General features: G+C 41.4%; 1 protein-coding gene and 1 pseudogene across 2 annotated transcripts in view; both read right to left on the reverse strand.

Annotated features, from left to right (window-relative positions):
• The window catches only part of NXPH1 (neurexophilin 1), a 327,887-nt gene that overhangs the window by 264,431 nt on the left and 45,071 nt on the right, over positions 1-18,385 (reverse strand). The window lies entirely within an intron of this gene.
• LOC149121815 (small nucleolar RNA U3) lies at positions 6,764-6,866 on the reverse strand (annotated as a pseudogene).

Below are 18,385 nucleotides of genomic sequence, written 5' to 3' on the forward strand. Positions count from 1 at the left end.
GAAATAGAAAATAGTAATACTTAGTTTTAGGGTGCTGTAAAGAGAGGAAAATTTGATAATAAAAGTATAGTACAGGACTGCACCGTGGCTCACTAGGCTAATCCTCTGCCTGCGGTGCCAGCACCCCGAGTTCTAGTCCCAGTCAGGGTGCCGGATTCTGTCCCGGTTGCTCCTCTTCCAGTACAGCTCTCTGCTGTGGCCCGGGGGGGGGGGGGGGGGGGCAGTGGAGGATGGCCCAAGTGCTTGGGCCCTGCACCCACATGGGAGACCAGGAGGAAGCACCTGGCTCATGGCTTTGGATCAGCACAACGCGCCAGCCGTAGTGGCCATTTTGGGGGTGAACCAACAGAAGGAAGACCTTTCTTTCTCACTCTCTCTCTCTCACTAACTCTGCCTGTCCAAAAAAAAAAAAAAAGTATAATACTTACACAGTTTATCACATTCTATAGATCCAATGCTCTCTCTCCTCTTTAAAGAGATAAATATCTCCCAAGAGAACTTATGTTTATATGCCTAAGAAATTAATCTCCTATGAAAATTCAAGAAAGGAATTAGAAAGCAAAGTAAGACAACAGTACCTCCTTGTGAGTCTGCCAATGGCTGATTCTCCGTAAAGTCCTACATTATTCTTAAACAGTAAGAATCCCTGCAACATAGGATGACCCTTCACAATAGAAAAAAAATGGTTTTGAAAGTCAACTAACTATTCCCTAAGCTTTCCCTCATTTTACTTTTGGATTCTCATTTATATTTTAACCAAAAAGGGTGAAGGGGATAAAATGTCCCATCCTATAGAACTTACACAGTGGTGCACCATTTTATTCCTAGCACCTTAAAAATTTGGAAATTTCTCTCAACTTGAGAGAGCAAGGGAGGAAGAAGAGGGAAAGAAGAAGAACATAGGAGGGAGTGAAAGATGGAAAGAGAGAGAGAGTGACCCCTTTTCATGTACTCAAGTATCTCATCTGACAGACATGGTCTTTTCCAGACTTTTGCTCTTAAGCCACAAAGTACACCTTGACTCCCCTGGAACATTTCCTTGGTCATATAATCTTTCTAGTTGCATATATATGAACACTTTATTATGTGGCTGACCTCACTGAGCTAGAAATGGGCCATTAATTTTCTTCTAATCCCAAAAGTGGACACTTCCTCCAGGTCGAGAAGGGAAAATATATTGCAGTCATATAACAATGAAGTTATACTACTCTCCAGGTTCTGCTCAAGGTAAATTAGCTGTTCCTTCATTGTATCAGGACAAAATGTTCTCTCCTCACATGGTACAGACAAATATTTCAGGGAAATAGGAGGTTCCGGCAATAGGAGTAAGCAAAGTCAACTCACAAGACAGTCTGACACATCAGATACTTACCGTGCAGTCTTACAAGCCAGCAAAGTACTAGCTTTGAACCCTGCTTTTTATCCAGCAGTGTTGAAATAACCAGAGCTATGAGGTTAAAATCACAATTAATTTAGAACATACTTCCTTCCATGACTAGAGTAGCACCTTGGAAGGAGCCATCGCTCCAAGTGAGCTAACCATAGGCCCTGCATTATTTGTGGGACAGAAATATCCAGTAATATAGGATATAGGCAAAGACTATACCATTGTAGTGCAAAGGGCCACAACCTCTTAATCACAAATTTGCTCAGCCTCACAGAGACAGTTGAGAGAGTGGTGGATTATCCATCACATGGTGACCCGAGATAAGATCCAGAGGGACCTTGGAATACACAGAAAGCTTTGCTCTTTGAAAATGAACTTCCTCTGCCCATTGACTCTGATAGATTACATTTTAGAAGAGTACAAAGAAAAGGACTTTCTCTTTTTTCTTTTTGTCTCTCTCACTTAGAACACTCTGGTTACAAGGGAAATAATCGATAAATAGAGCTTCCAGCCAAACTTAAGGGGATAAACTAGTAAATGCTAAGCTTTGGAGCATTAAAAAGGCTCATTGTGCAGTTTCAGAACAATTTCCATGTCATTAGCTCTAACTGCTCCCTCCACCAATGGGACTGACTGTCAAGAACAGCATCAGCATTATCTTGTTTCCCACTCTCAGACAGGACAACAATACAACAGTGATGGCGATGGCTCCCCTGCCTATGCATCATATACTTCAGATACAGAGTTTTATTTGCTCCATGAAGGCAAGAATCATGTTTGGCTTATTCATCATCATGTTTCCCAAAGTCTGTCGAAATGCCTGGTAGATAATTGCTTGTTGGAGTAAATCAAATATCTTATTCAATCTCATTCAAACTTCTGAAAACAATGGATTATCGGTTCTGTTTTACAGAAGTTAAAATTGAGAATCAGGGAGTTGCATACTATCCCCAGGGTCACAGAGCTAGTAAGTGGCTGACTCAGAAACTGAACTAAAGCCTTATTTAATGTTATTCACTTTTATTTATCTGAGTGTCAGAGTGGCAGAGACAGACAAATATAGAGACAACGAGAGATTTTCCTATGTGCTGTTTCACTCCCAAAATGTGCACAACAGCCAGGTTTGGTCCAGGCCAAAGCCAGGAGCCAGCACTTCATTCAGGTCTCCCACATGAGTGGCAAGAACCCATGTACTTGGGCCATCACTGCTGCTTCCCAGGATAATTAGCAGGAAGCTGGATGAGAATGGAGGCAAGATTGGGTCCCAGGCACTCCAAAATGGGTTTGGGGCAACCTGAGCAGTAGCCTAACCCACAGTGCCACAACGCCTGCCCCCACACCAAAGACTTCTGTCTCCTAACTTAGTATTAATCATCCTATAGTGTTGTCTAATTTGATGAGAGTTACATCACAAATATGGCAAGTAAAAGGATTGACACTCAAAACGTAGGAATACCTATCCATCTGAAAAGAATGCCAAGAGAGAAAATTCTAAAAATCTAAGGTCAGATCACAATAAAAGTGCAGTGAGGAGTCAAGTTCAAGAGATTGGTCATTATTAATCAAATTATAGAGCAGCCCCAATAGCCACATATTTCCTTGCATTTGCACTCAAGAGACCCTTTTGTAAAACATCCACAGAAAAAGATCGATACCTCTCTGGAGGTAAGTGGCATAAATTACGTCTCAACATATACACCACAGGAGTTTTACTGTGTGTTGTATACAGTAATTGCATTTTATAGATGGCTGTGGAAAGCTTCAGTCCTCATTGATTTGGATCATAAACTAAAAGGCGACAAAAAGAAAAGAACAGCACTTTGGATGAAGCAGTCAGTCATCTGGAGCAGCTAAAGAAAATGAAAATTTGGCATGCTGAATGTGATCAATTCACGTTTCTAGGAAAATGAATGTAGATATTTCAGTGTGTTCATTATCAGTTGTTAGCAAGACTTGAAATGTTCTATGAGGATCACTGTCCATTTGACAGTCGTTGGTGGCACCTCTCAGCAGAATCTAAGATGACAGGAAGCCAGCCTATGCTATAGGCTTTCTGACTTTCCACATTAGAGAAGTCCACAGAATGGCTTATGAACCACGTTACCTGAATATCTGTGTTTTTATTATCACATTGACTATGTCTTTGGGACTTACATTCAAAATCAAACAGATATTGTGATGTCATCTGGGATCATCAATCTGTCCCTGACATTTCTACCTTCCAGAGCATTATCTTTCAAGCATCACTCTCTGTTTACTTCATTTCTTCATGCCCTTCACAGCAAGCAATTCTGAAGGGATATTAATGCAGCATAACAGCTCCTTACCCTTTTTCAAGGCCAATTTTGCAATATGGGCAAAATGATTGGAAATGGAGTCCTGAAAATACTGAAACCATCTGTCAGGGTCTCAGTTAAGAAGATCCACGCTGCTTCACAGCCAAGGATATGGATAAATTATGCCTGGCTGGAAATGTCCAAAGCAAGTGGGTTCCCATTCAAGCTTATTAGGACAAACTACAAATTCATTTACTTTCCATTGGCCTGATAAAATGGCACTTTTAAATTGTAACAAACCAAAAGCTACACTGATGAGGAAGAAAGCAAATGGTGAATATCTAGCAAAAAAATAAAGTCTTTCTTGAAGTAAAGAACAATGAAAGTGGCTGTCGTTAAAAGGAACTACAAGCTTCCATCAAAATGTCAGTAGACTTACTTACATCCATAGACACAATCCTACAAAATGTTCCCATGCATTCTGTAAAAATAACCCTGTTAATATTTAATCACAAACTCCAGAAGTATTCGGTTAATATTTATTCATGAAATGTATTTGGTAAAATATTAAAGAACTAGAGGGTGGGGCTGTGGTGATTAAATTATATGGCTTGGGATGTCAAGCTTTAGAGTAAGTTAAACTCTTTGCCTTCCTCCCTTAAGTATTTATTGCCATTTTAAAACTATTGACACCTTACATTAAAAAACAGGGATTCTTACATTTATGACAGATTTTCATAATAGTAAACATTGGTTGGCAAAACATTGCACAGATGTTGGATGTGATATGCTTCCTAGGAGCATCCCAAGATATATCCTAGTTTTAAGTGAAGTACTACTGAAAATGAATGACCAACTCCACACCCTCACTCAGAGATTTTTACAAGAAAAGGAAAAATAGGGTCCTTTCTATGAATAATAAAGTAGACAGTTTTGGTACAAAGCTGCAATCAGTATATCCAATGTGTTATGAAAACAGCCTATGTGCTTATAGTCACAGCACATCTACCCCTACCCCAACCCACAACTTCCTGCTAAAACACTGACATACATGAAATGTAGTCCAGTAATTCAGCAATTTCTGTATTAAGTAGATACTACCCACACACTCTTTTCATTTATTCTGTTTTTCAAAATAATTATTTAGTCTTAATCGGCCAGAATTGCCAGAAAGATCTGATTATTTTCCTCTCTAAGTAGCATTCATGAAAGCCTTTTTTCTTAATAGGATAGCACTGGAATGTTTGGTTTGGAGTACTATAGAATTTGAATGCACAAATTAACTGTATGTCCCAAAGAGCAATATCGAGTCAATAAGCTACCCAGGGGGACCCCTCTCTAGCCTGGGGCTCAGGAATACCACAGTCACTAGCTATTGCAATGAGGATGCAACAGAATCAGAGTGCTGGAGGAACCAAGATAGAAGTTCAAGAGAATAAGATGGAGTTTTTTGCTTAATTAAACCAGGTATCTAATTACCCTGAACCAGGGTGTAAAATCAAAACATGACCCAGCAAAGCTAGCGAGGTGTAGGGAATTCCTCCAGACCCACCCTCTAAACTGTTAGTCCCTGAACCTACAGCAGATCTGAATTCATAGGTGAAGGTTGAGTGTCCAGATCAGGGGATGGGGGTATACTGAGACAAGTCTTTTCAACAAGCACTAAAAGATCCTATGAGTACGTGATTTTGCCAACTGGGATCCCAAGCCAGAATCTCCAGCCCTTCCTCCTAAATCAGGGGCTCCTGATATTTGATAATTATCTTCTTTTCAAGATATATTTTATTTATTTGAAAGGGAGACTTGCTGAGGATGGGGGAGAGCGAGAGAGAATGCGAAAGAAAGTGAAAGAGTTCTCCTATCCTATCACTCCCCAATGGTCTCAACAACTGGGAATGGGTTAGGCCAAAGCCAGAGGCTGGAGTTCCATCTGGGTCTCTCATTCTGGTGGCAGGGCCCAAGCACTTGGGCCAATTTCCACTGCTTTGCCAGATGCATCGGCAAGGACCTGGATTAACAATGGGGCAGACAGGACTCAAACTGGTGATCATATGTGATGTCAGAGTTATGGACAGCAGCTTAACCTGCTGCTCCAGAGTACTGGCCCCAACAATTATTTCCAGAGAGCCCAATATTATCTAAGAGAATGCTCACTCTGCATAGCCCAGGGACTCATGAATCAATCAACATGAATCAACAATTCAAATATAATAGCAGCAGCACCTACTCAGTTGTTAGCTTGGTCCCATCGCCAGGCATGGTGGAAGCACTAAATGCAGGAATAGCTATAAGCTATCAAGTGCAGTGTTTGGCACATGACACACTCAATACACTTTCATTCCTTTCTCTTCCCTCATAACGGTGGTAAGGGGGTTGATGCCCTGAATTTTACCTCCAGAATTTTCTGAAACTCAAACAAATGCTTCAGATACCTCAGACTGCAGATGGGCCCTTTTCCAACCAAGAAGGCCCCTCACAGTTCCAAAAAATTCCTGTACAGAGAGCAGACCACAAGCAGACAGGCCAAAACTGCCCTGGCCGCTGGGGAGACAGAGTGCTGTGATCTTGCCCTTGTGTCTGAGCTCTGCCTGAAGGTACCCATCACCCGAAATCCTCTTAGTCCTTGCAGTCTTGTGGTCACATCACATCTCCCAGAGCTCCACATGTTATCATTTACAGATACAAGGAACCAAATAAAATGCCTCTCCAAGGTTTGAGTCTGAAGACTTTCCAATCAGAACCAACACTGAGAAGTTAGAAAGACTCACTGCAAAATTCAACACAGAGTTATTGAGGTTCAATAGGTTGCTAAACGGGTTGAGGGACAATTTCATAATCACTCACCTTAACAGAATCAGTAGCATTGGCTATTACTTACTGAGTTCTTACTGTCTGCCAAGTTCTTACTGTCTGCCAGAAATTCCAGGAAGTACAATAAATAGATTATCTCATTTAAACCTCATTTAATAAATTTATATATTATCTCATTTAAACAATTCTTGAGATAAGCCCTGCCATTATACCCATTTTACAGATGAGGAGATTCAATCTGGGTTTATCTGGTGATGGACCCAGATCAGAGAAGCCTATGACAAAGGAAAGGTGAGGGAAATAATTTCCTCATTCACCTTCACAAGACCAACCAACAAACAAAAGAATGTAAATTAACAAACTACAGAAATGATCCCTGAAAGTATAGTCTTAAAAAAGAATAAAAATTAGAATTAAAAGCACAAAATAAAATATCCCTGAGGTAGCTTCTGGTCGCCATAAGAGGCCATGAATGCCTGACATGATACAAAATTAAATGTTATGAAGCCTGGGTTTCAGTCAATTTTCTTTCTATGAGAAGATGAGCTTTATGCTTTGGTGAAAATCACTTTATCAGTTTAATCTCTAAAGTTAACAGTTATTAAATGAGCAAATGTTATAAATATTAAAAGGAAGAAATCATTTCTATTTTTGAAGCTTGATACATCAACCTAGGTAAACTGATGGGCCTCGTGACAGTAGTGCCTAGACACAGAGTGTGTCATGTATTTATCAGACCTGAGGGCCCGGGCTGGTGGGGAGAGAAGAAAAAGGATAGAAGTATCTGCTCTAGGAGAAGTACCTACTAAAGGCTGATGCTTGCTACGCATTATCTTCATGAGTCAGTCCTTTAAGTTATTACCAATAAATAAATGAAGAATAGGAACTATGTAGGATAAATTAATGGAAAAATACCTTACTCTGATGAGTACCAACTCTTACCAAGCTGTAGCTAACAATCACTGAAAGCCTTATAGTAACATTTTGTAGTTTTTCAAATGTATTTCATGTGACCTGTAAAAATTCTAAAGATGGAGAAATTAAGTTTGGAAAGTTTATGTGACTTAATCAGGTGACTAAGTGTTGGAAGAGTGACTCAGCTATCTGATACCAAGCTCGGAGCCCTTTTCACTGTCCTGCACTGTCTGAAGGTCCGTGATCTCACTCCAAATGGGGAGATTTCCCTTGATAGCCAAATTCCAAAGTTTAATGTTCTAAGACTTTCTATTTTGTGCAGTTAGGTTTTTCAAGGTAAACCAGTGAATATAGTAGATAGATTTATATTTCAAGAGACTTAAAAATCTTCCATAGTGAATAAAAAGATAGAGTATCAACTCATAAGTAATATTCTACCTACAGAAGTAGAATGACAAAATGGAAGGACAAGAGCAAAGCTGCATAATGATTGATGTTCCATCATATAAACCAACGAGCTGATGATTTAGTAAGAAGAACGAGAAGGGAAGTAATATCTATGAGACACAGACAATATGCCAGGCAGATTACATAACTCACTCAATCCGTATTTATTGGATAGCTATTATGTCAAAATATTATGTCAGAATATTACTCTGCAAGACACTCAATATGCAATGGTAAATAAAATAAACACAGGTCCCTATTCTCATTTCATAATGTCTGGCCATGGAAAATAGACATTAAACAAATAATCATTCCAATAAATAAAATTCTTAATCATAAAACTCATAAGCAAGATAATGAAGGGCTTATAATTTAAATAAATGGAATTGGGAAAGACTTAAGACATAATATTTAACCTGAGAACTGAAGGAAGATTAGGAATTAGCTCAACAAAGAATAATGAGAAGGCCCATCTAGGTAGAGATAATTTTATACCAAATAGTTTGAGGCCAGAAAGAGCCTGAGTATGCGAGTAACTGAAATAAAGATGGTGAAGCCCGAACAAAGAGAACAGGGGTGAAATACTTAAAATACACAATGAATCTAGAGAGCTGGCAGGGGCTAGACCCAGAATACCAGGCGTGTGTTACGTTAACTAGATCTTTATTGCGTCTGGCTTACAGATGAGGAAACAAAGATTCAGAAAAGTCTAATGACCTATCCAAGTTCCCACAGCTGGTCGGTTGGAGAATTCATCTTGTTCAAAGAAGAGTATCCTTTAAGGGAATACTGATTCTCCTCCGGACGATGCCTACAAGCAAGGGAGTCCACCAGCACAGAGGCTGGCCTCTCTCTGCTCCTGCAGAAGGGAGAAGCAAATCAGTCCAAGAAGTGGGGGTGGAAGGTGAAGCAGTCAGTCTGAGCCCAGGCCCTGACTCTTCTCCCTCGCTTCTGCTCTGCCCCTCCACATACGTCAGTAGGAATGACATCATGCAATTTGCTGCCTGAAACTGTTAGGAAGTCTGCTATGAGTCACCAGAAATCAATTTTATCAGAAATAGAAATATTTTAGATGCATCTTTTTCATCTCAGTCGATTCATATCACAAATCCAATTATAAATGTATATTTAAAAAACTTTTAAAAAACCTTTTTTCTAGTCATTTTATGTTAACAAATCAAGCTGGAAAGAGAAACCATAAGAGCTGAAATGGACCTCCACAACCAAACTCAGTGCTAGAGAACACCACTGATACCTAGCCCACAGAAGGTCCTGGCAGCTCCTGTTCCACATTTTCCTGGCATTGACATGAGCTCAACAGTTCTGGCATCCTCTCCATATGCACAGAGCATCCCAACCAATGCCAGCATCCAAACTGTTCTCTTTGGAAAAGAGTTTGTAATGATTGCTTCCCCTACAATATCTCTGATATGGAGCTTGAAATGTTAATAGGTTTTCTTTTTTTAGAACTATATTTAAACCACAAAGGATATTTGCCAGTTGGGAAGCTAAGGATTCAAAATCTCTCTCCCCTCCAGCATAACCCTCTCCAACCTCTAAAACAAGAGTGGGGCCTCATGGGTCCCGGGGAAGAGTCAGGCGTTTGTGATTTTGTCCTTGGGTGGGACAAGGAGAGGTCCTGTGGAGAAGCTCTTCTCACAGCAATGTCGCAGACCCCACGCACTGGAGGATGAGCTAACAGACGTCACAGAGTCTGACATCAGTGTGGGGGCTGCTGTCCTTCAAGTGTGCCCCTCACAATCACCTCACCTGTAGTTTTATTTTTCTTTGGACAGAAGCATACACATTCGGCAAGTTGTTTACGTGATGGTCTCTCTATCTAAATATAGCATGGAAGGACAGATCTAAAATGTCCTTGTTGAAATTCATCCATGGAATATAACCTGAAAAAAGTTAAAAAGTCCCATTCCTGAATGATGCAATATTTTTCCTGGATGAGAAAAGAAAACCATTAACTTTATTGAAGCAAAAGAGAAAATCAAATACACCCAGACATGTACAGTCCTATTATGACTCCTAAAAAGAGCTCGCTTAATGGAGATTTTCACATTTTTAAAGATTTCCAATTCTACAACATTTACTCAACCAAGATGAAGATAAAGAATCATAAAGGAACTTATTACATGGTTGTATAGAGTTTGAAAGGAGGCGGGAAGGAAAGACATTTGGTCTAACAGCTAAAGTTGCTACTTGGGATACTGACATCCCATACCTGAATGCCTGGTTCGAGTCCCAGCTACTCTGCTTCCAATCAAACTTCAAGTTAACTCAAACTCCAGGTAATGGCTCAAGTACTTGAGTCGATGACTCCAACATGAAAAACCCAGAGTTTCAGGCTCCCGGCTTCAGCCTGGCCCAGTCTGGCTATTGTAGGCATTTGGGGAGTGAACCAATGGAAGGAAGATATCTCTCTCTCTCTGCCTCTGCTTCTCTGTAACTCTGCCTTTCAAATAAACAAATACATTTAAAAAAAAAAGATTAAAAAAGAAAACAACTGTGCTTGTATGCCATCTTTCCGGTAGGGCTGTCTTGAGGACCCTTGCCACCCCAGCACCAACATTATGCCTAGCACATGGAAAACAGCACACAAACTTCTGCAGACCTAGTTTGTTGCAAGGGAAACACACAATGGAGTCAAAGCTTAATGAAAAAAGATGGCTTCTTAACTAAGACTATAAGAGATTCTCTGAGGTCCTCTACTGAATAGAAAAACGAAGGACTGAGTATATCATTTATTCTGGTTGCTGGTTGTGTTCGCATAGGCATGGCTATGAATTTCCAGTTGTTTCCACCACATAAAAAAGTTGACCACGGTCACTAGAGATTAGCCTTCCTTGCTCACTTACAATCATGGAACAGGAAGTTTGATGGAATCTTGGAGAACCCTGATCTTGTATTCTCAGCTGTGTTCCCCAGGACCTCAGGGTGCAACAGGGTGCAGAACGGGCCAAAAAGCAGCTCTCTGCATCCCCAGTCCCATCTGATTTAGCACAGCTCCTTTCACATTTCTCATTTGCATATTCGGGTTTTGTATGATTTCATTAGAAACATGGTTCCAAGTGCTGAAAACAAGACTTAACACAAATCATCTAATTCAAACTTGTAAGTTCACATATACAGTGGTAGAGCCCAAACACCCAAGATACTGTCAGCAACAAACAAAAGGCCAGATACATTGATTCTTAGTCTAGTGCTCCTTCCACAACACTATTAATTGGGAACTTTAGGGTCTTACATAAAATACCTGGCATCCACTAGTTTCTATAAGTCTAGGAGATAAGCAAGCAGTAATATGCAATCCATATGGTGCTAACAGCTTGCATGTGCATCTTACTGTGTGGCTTGCAAAGAAATCCACATCCATACATTTATTCCCGCATGCTGACCACAAACTGCAACGCATTTAAAGCAGATATTTCATGTATTTAAATGAGGACTGTTTAGTGTCAAAGGTATCCAGTGGCACTTGTAGCTGTAGGACAGGTAAGTGGCAGAGCTGGGACAAGAAGAGAGTTCTCTCCAAGACTCAATTCAGTACAACTCGGGGGCAAGGTCCACTGACCAGTACCTTAGGCCACTCTTGCTTCTCCCAAGCATAGTTAATAGAATTCGATCCATGAACTCACAGACCGGCCAGATTACTGGGTGTTCTGGAGTTGAACGCAGATTTAACAGAAAGAAAGCAATGACTGTTAGCAACGGCAGCGTTCAGCACAGGAAGGGGAAATGGAGGCCATGCCAGCCCAGGCTTTACGCTGATGCCAAACGCCAGAATTCCAGACTAGAGAGAAAATGGCTGCCATACTGAGACTTCAGCCCCAAGCCAGGGCAGGCTAGCTCTCCCTTCCAGTCGTGTGATTTGCCAGTCTAGGCCTGGGAAGCCCAGAAAGGAACACAAAGGCCCTCGACGTCCCATAAACAGGTAGCCTCCAGGTAGCTCCCTGTCCCACACAGCTCCCAGCTGAAAACGGAAGGAGGCGGGCCTGGCCACAGGCGATTGGTTATGCTGGAAATGGAGATGAAAGCACTCGGACGGCTGGGTTTGGGCAATGCTGACGAGGGCCAGATTCCACACACTCACCCGGGAAAGCCAGCGAAGCTCACAGAAACACTCCCCCTGCAATTGAGCCCCAGCTGTTCAAGCTGAGGCTGCTCTTTAAAGTGAAGCAAACGGGTGAAAAAGCTGAAGTTCAGCAGTTTCACTCTGTTGGGCCAAAACTCCTGTGCAGTCCCAGCCCTCGGCTTCTGTTACATTGGCCAGATGCTCAGGGCCTCCCGAGCCGGCCTTACGGGGAGCTGCGCACAGGGTCCAGGCCAAATGAAGCAGCTCACAGGGCGCATGCGTCTGGGTGAGCCTGTTCTACTGGCAGAGTCTGGTCGATGCAAAAGCTGGGGTCATCAGAATTAATTTTACAAACTAGTTTTTAGAGCAATATAAAACACTTTTTATTGCAGTGAGCGGTTGGAGTCTTTGGATCTTAAATTACATTCCTTGCCCCGAATGCTAATGTCATCCCAGTGGCTACCTTTCAACTACAAACAAACCCAAAAGCAATGCAAACAAGCTTGCTATTTCACCTCTGACCTCTGTGTTTCATTTTCTAGGATTTTATTTCATTTCTAAATACCCTCAGTTCCTAAATGAAAATTTTTCCAAAGCACCAAAAAAGTTTATATTTACATATTTAGTAGAGTTGTTTTTCTCACCCAAGATGTTTCTATGCCCATCCAATTACCATTGCAACTGGATAAATGTCATCTTTGCAAAGGGATCTCTCAATTATGCTCAGCAGCCTCATGCAAACAAATTGTTTTCAGCCCTCTCAAGTCACTCTGGCATTATTTTTGATGAGATCAGTTCCCGCATAGGAAAAAAAAAAGCAGCTGACCAATAAAATCATTGCTAGGTATTTTCTTTACTTTTTAAGTTGACAGCAAAAGGAGCTGCGGGAAGGAGTTTCTGAAATCTCCATCCGGGAGAGAGTATTTGACACAGTAGTTAAGACCCTGCTTTGGACGCCTGCCTCCCACGCATCCAACCCCAGCTTCTCACTTACACAGACCCTGGGAGCAGCAGCAATGGCTCGAGTACTTGGGTCTCTGCCACCCACATGCATGACTCAGACTGAGTTCCACATCCTGACTTCATCCTGGCCCAGTCCCAGCTACTGTGGACATCCGGGAAGTGAAGATCTCTCCCCTTTGTTGGTCTCTGTCTCTCTGCCTTTCCAATAATAAATATAAATAAATGAATGAAAGAAATCTCTATCCATGACCACATGAGTGGATGCTGCGATGCATCAGCCTCTGATCACACATGGTGCACGCGTGTGCCTTCTCTCGGAGTGCAGGCACAGGAATGAAACTTCCCTACTTGAGGCTCTTGTGTCCAGTTTCTGTCAGTAATTGAAGTGTCTGGAAGATAAAAAGAGTCTCACCACGAGATGAAAAAATAATTCCTTTGGAAGCATCCATCTTGAAAATGATGAAATGTGTGGGCCGTGATTGCAAACACTTAGAGAATCACTGAGGAATAAAAGATTTAACTTCCGGGACGGCTTGTGGGGAGGGGGGAGGGGAATGCATCTTCCACGTGGCACAAACCTTGGTGACTCATTTTTCTTCTTACAATCCCCAGGTGGCAAAGTTCACACAATGGATGGACAGATTAACTGAAGATCAACTCTCGCTTCTGGAAAAGAAGCTTTGAAGGCATTGTCAGTGCTGCTCAGGGAGGGCACAGGCGTGTGTAAGCCGCTTCGGGCAGCGGTTTAGTCCACTGAGATTGATCGCTCAGCTCCACGGCACCAAGCGTTAGAAACGCTCAGAGGTGACAACAAGCTATGTCACCGTGCTTTCCCCAGAGGCATATAAAACACAGAAAACTTCTGGGATACCAAGAGAAATGGTGTCCATTTTGAACCACGTCTATTCTCTAGTGCATCGGGTCCCTTCTCAGGGAACCCCAGGGGTGCCCTCCACTCCAGCAGTCTGCAGGTGCAAGTAAGATCTCAAACCACTTGGGTGAGGAGAGGAAGAACCACAGAACTGACGTGGGAGAAGAAACACAGCTCCATCCAATCTTTACTCTTTTTTGCATTTTTGTTTTCAACATTTTAAGTGTAAAATAAAACACATACAGAAAAACAACAATTCGCATGCACTCCTAGAGTTTAACGTTATATATAATGTTATTGGGCAAACATCCTGCAACCCATACGTAAGTCTAAATTTAAACTTTTGCGAGCCACCTAAGAAATCTCATCCAGGTGCTCTTCCTCTATCTTGAACACCCCCCTCCTCTCAAAAGTAACCATTGACCCAACTTTTACAGTAATGACCTTCTATAGTTTTATTTCATAAGTGTTTATTCCTAGACATCGAAGTTTAGACTGACCATTTTATTAAATCTGTTACATTTTATGTCTATTTTAATACACACATTTCTCAGCTGTAGCTTTCTTTGCTTTACAACATTTTTCTTAATTCTTATTGGTTTATTTGAGAGATAGGGAGAGACAGAGATCTCTTACCCATGATTCACTCCCCCAAATTCCCACAACAGCCACGGCTGGGCCGGGATGAAAGCCTGGAGCTGGGAATTCAGTCCAGGTCTCCATGTGAACATCAGGAAGCCCAGTCACTTGAGCCACCACAATTGCCTCTCGGGGTCTGCATTAGCAGGAATCTAGGAATCGGGAGACACAGCCAGGAACCCTGCAGTGGCAAACTGGCTTCATAGCCAACATCTTAACTACGGGTCTAAACACCTGACCCAGGCTTACAGCCGTGTTGTTCAAGGGCCTGTGGCATTTGGCCTCTTGAGTTTCCCACAGTCCAGATATCACTGACTGGAGTGGTGTGGAGCCAACATGTTCCTCAGCTCTTGATTTCCTACAAATAACAGCTGGATCTAGACAGATCTATCCCTTTCCAAAGACTCCACTTTACATTTTATCCAAAGCCACATAATGTCTGGATAGCTCTCTTTGATGTTAGCAGTTGTTGATACTGAATGACTAGACCCAGTGGTTCATTTGGATTTGCTAAGCAGTGACATTTTCTCAATTATTTCTCATTTTTAACAAAAATGCTTTTATAAATAACATGCTTCGTCTCAATTACCATATGGTTTTTCTGCTACAGTTCATACTGGAGAGATAAGATAAACATTTGATTCTTTCCCTGCATTTACCTATTTTCAAGATAATGAATTGTTCTCTAGAATTTTCTGAGGGTGACCAGGTTTTTATAAATGCCAACTTCCCTTAGTATACAACAATAATCAATGCTCTTTATGCTATAAACTTAGTTTTCCTAGATACAAAAATCTTTGCCTCATATTTTCTTTCTTTGATTCTCCCAAATTTGTTACTCTACTTTCTTCTGGCCTATGTAAATATTTCTCCTCAAAAAGGTCTGATTATAATTATAATTTAAATTTTCTTTCACTTCACAATCACTTTCTACTCCATCAAGATGCTCAAATATTTTTTTGTTTTCTTTCTCATAAAATTTTACTAACTTATGTCCTAGAATTCTCTGTTCTTGGGGCCAGCATTGTGGCACAGCAGGTTAAGCTACCACCTTTAATGCTAGCATCCCATATGGGCACTGGTTCAAGTCCTGGCTACTCTACTTCCAATCTAGCTCCCTGCTAATGTGTATGGGAAAGCAGCAGAAGACAGCCCAAGTCTTTGGGCCTCTTCACCCATGTGGGTGATCCAGATGTAGTTCCAGATGCCTGGCCCACCTCCAGCCATTGTGGCCATTTGTGGATTGAACCAGTAGCTCATTTTTGCAAATGTCCATGCAAATTCCCAACTAGACAATCTTCAACTTTAAAGAAATCTCCACTCAGGCCAACATCGTGGTATAGTAGGTAATGCCGCCGTCTGAAACACAGGCATCCCATGTGGGCACCAGTTTGAGTCCCAGCTGCTCCACTTCCAATCTGGCTCTCTGACAGTGGCCTAGGAAAAGCAGTGGAGATGGCCCAACTGCTTGGGCCCCTGTACCCAGGTGAGAGACCCTGATGAAGCCTTTGGTACTGTCTTCAGCCTAGTTCAGCCCTGGCTGTTGCAGGCACTTAAGGAGTGAACCAGTGGATGGAAGGACTCTCTCTCCTCTCTCTCTCTTGCTCTCACTCTCATTGCTTATGGGAATTGTGGAAGCTTGCTGCCCTAAGTCATCTAAGTTGGAAGTAGATTTTTAGAACTTTTCCCCAGATTGTTGCTTACATTTTAGAATCAAGAAGAAGGAGAATACTTTACCTATCCCCTCACCCAGCTCCAGAAGCACACTGTATTTTATGGTGCCATTTTATATACCACAAGACACAATAATATGACCATATATGAACCTAGGAAACTTTCTTCATAATAAAATGCACATCCAATTTTCAAATTGAAATCAACTTGACAGTGAGTATAAGGAGAGCAGAGCATTCGTGATCTGCTCCTGGAGCCAGCTCTGGGAACAATTCTGCCTTGATAGATTTTAAATGTAATGACAGATGAATTATCTTTGCTAACAGAAATCATACCTTCTGATGGCATACTTCATAGCTAAAGTAAAAAACTAAATAAATAATGCACACACCTGCATTTATGGATGTCAGATCAGAGGAAGTCTATAGTAAAAATATCCTTAAAAAGAAAAAGAGGAAAATTATGGTAATGATTTTAAAAGTAAAATAACAGGGCTGGCTTTCTGGCATGGTGGGTAAAGTCACTGCCTGGAATCACAGCATCCCATATGGGCACTGGTTGGTGTCCTAGCTGCTCTTCTTCTGAGCCAGCTTCCTGCTAACTGCTTGGGAAAAGCAGCAGAAGAGAGCCCAAGTACCTGGGCCCCTGCCACCCACAGGAGAGAGACTCAAAAGAAGCTCCTGACTCCTGGCTTTGGCTTGGCCCAATAAGGGCTGTTACAGCCATCTGGGGAGTGAATCAGTGGATGGAAGATATTATCTATCTATCTATCTATCTACCTACCTACCTATCTCTATATCTCTCCCTGTCTGTAACTCCAACTTCAAATAAATAAATCTATTTTTAAAAAGGTAAAACAACAACGTATGTGTCAAAGAATGTGAAATCTAAATCTAGCCATCTTGAGAGCAAAGGAAACAAGCTAATAACTGAGTAGTGCTAGAAAAAGGAAGAAAATTAATTGATTCTAAATTCAGATAAGAAATGGTCTCGGGTAACAGGCTTCCATAGGGAGAAAGCCAAAGGGCATGTCTGTGCTGAGGACATGAAGACACAAATCCAGGCCTGGAAGAATACAAGATGACAAGAAAAGTAGGTCAAGTGTTTGAGGGAAGAAGACAGCCAGCCAATGGGGCAAGAACAAGAGCTTTACCCTACAAGTGTCAACATTCTCTGGCACCACTCAGAGTGTTTCTAAGAACAGATTTCAGAGTCAAGCATTCATGAACTTCCCTTAAGTACACACAGAATAGGAGAAGGGAATTGAATTATTTAAAACAGAGGATCCATAAATATCTTCAGATTCAGAAAATGGCCCATGAGCCCCCAAAATACTAAGAAGCCTGTTGTAGAAATTAAACAGGATCTAAGTAAATGTTATCGTCATTTCAGACCCACTCACACCCACCTATATTGCCATAAAAACATACAAAAATATCCCAGTGGCAAGGTGAGTGGAAATTTGAAAGGTTGGGTAGGGATGGGGGGACGTGGGTGTTGCTTGGGAAAAAACAGAAATGAAGGTCATAGAATCCACTTGCCTATTTGAGATAACATTATTAATGTAAGTCAGTTTTGCCTCAATAAATTTTTTAGCAGTCCCTACACTTATAATTATACAGATAATGTTAGATCCTTCTTATTTTAATGGAGGAAAAAGAAAAGGTGAAGTAGTAGAAGGATTAAAAACTGGACAATATTAGCATTAAGGTCCCAAAAGAAGAAAAAAAGAACTTCTACCAAGGAATAAACCTTCTAACACTAAAATTTCTACTGCAATCAATGTATTTACCTGGTAGCAGAGAGAGAAGGTATATAAAGGCAGATGCTTTTTCAATTAATAAAAGACTATTTTTTATTCTAGCTGGTTTTTCAGCATGGCTACTGCTCTTTCTCATAAAAGATATCCATTCTATGATTTTTTCCAATTATGATTTAATTGTACGGCAAGTCTAGACTTGCCTTCAAATAACTAATACCAAATCTTTCCATATATGTTAGTTTTGGGCCAGAGCCACATGGTATAGGTAGAACTGTTTACGTGTTTATTTTACTTATTTGAAAGACACACACACAATCAGAGATCTCCCACACTCCGGTTCACTCCCTGGATGCCTGCAACAGCTGGGACTAGATCAGGCTGAAGCCAGAAGCCAGGCACTCAAACTAGGTCTCCATGTGGGTAGTAGGGATCCAGCTACTTGAGCCCCTACCACTGTCTCCCCAGGGGTATGTTAGCAGGAAGCAGAAAGGAGAAGTCGAGTCAGAACCTAACCCAGGCACTTAGATGTCGGCCACGGACACCCCAAGTGGTATCT

Source organism: Oryctolagus cuniculus, chromosome 16 (genome assembly GCF_051225735.1).
Source record: "Oryctolagus cuniculus isolate XC-2025 breed Fujian yellow rabbit chromosome 16, ASM5122573v1, whole genome shotgun sequence".
NCBI lineage: Eukaryota > Metazoa > Chordata > Mammalia > Lagomorpha > Leporidae > Oryctolagus > Oryctolagus cuniculus.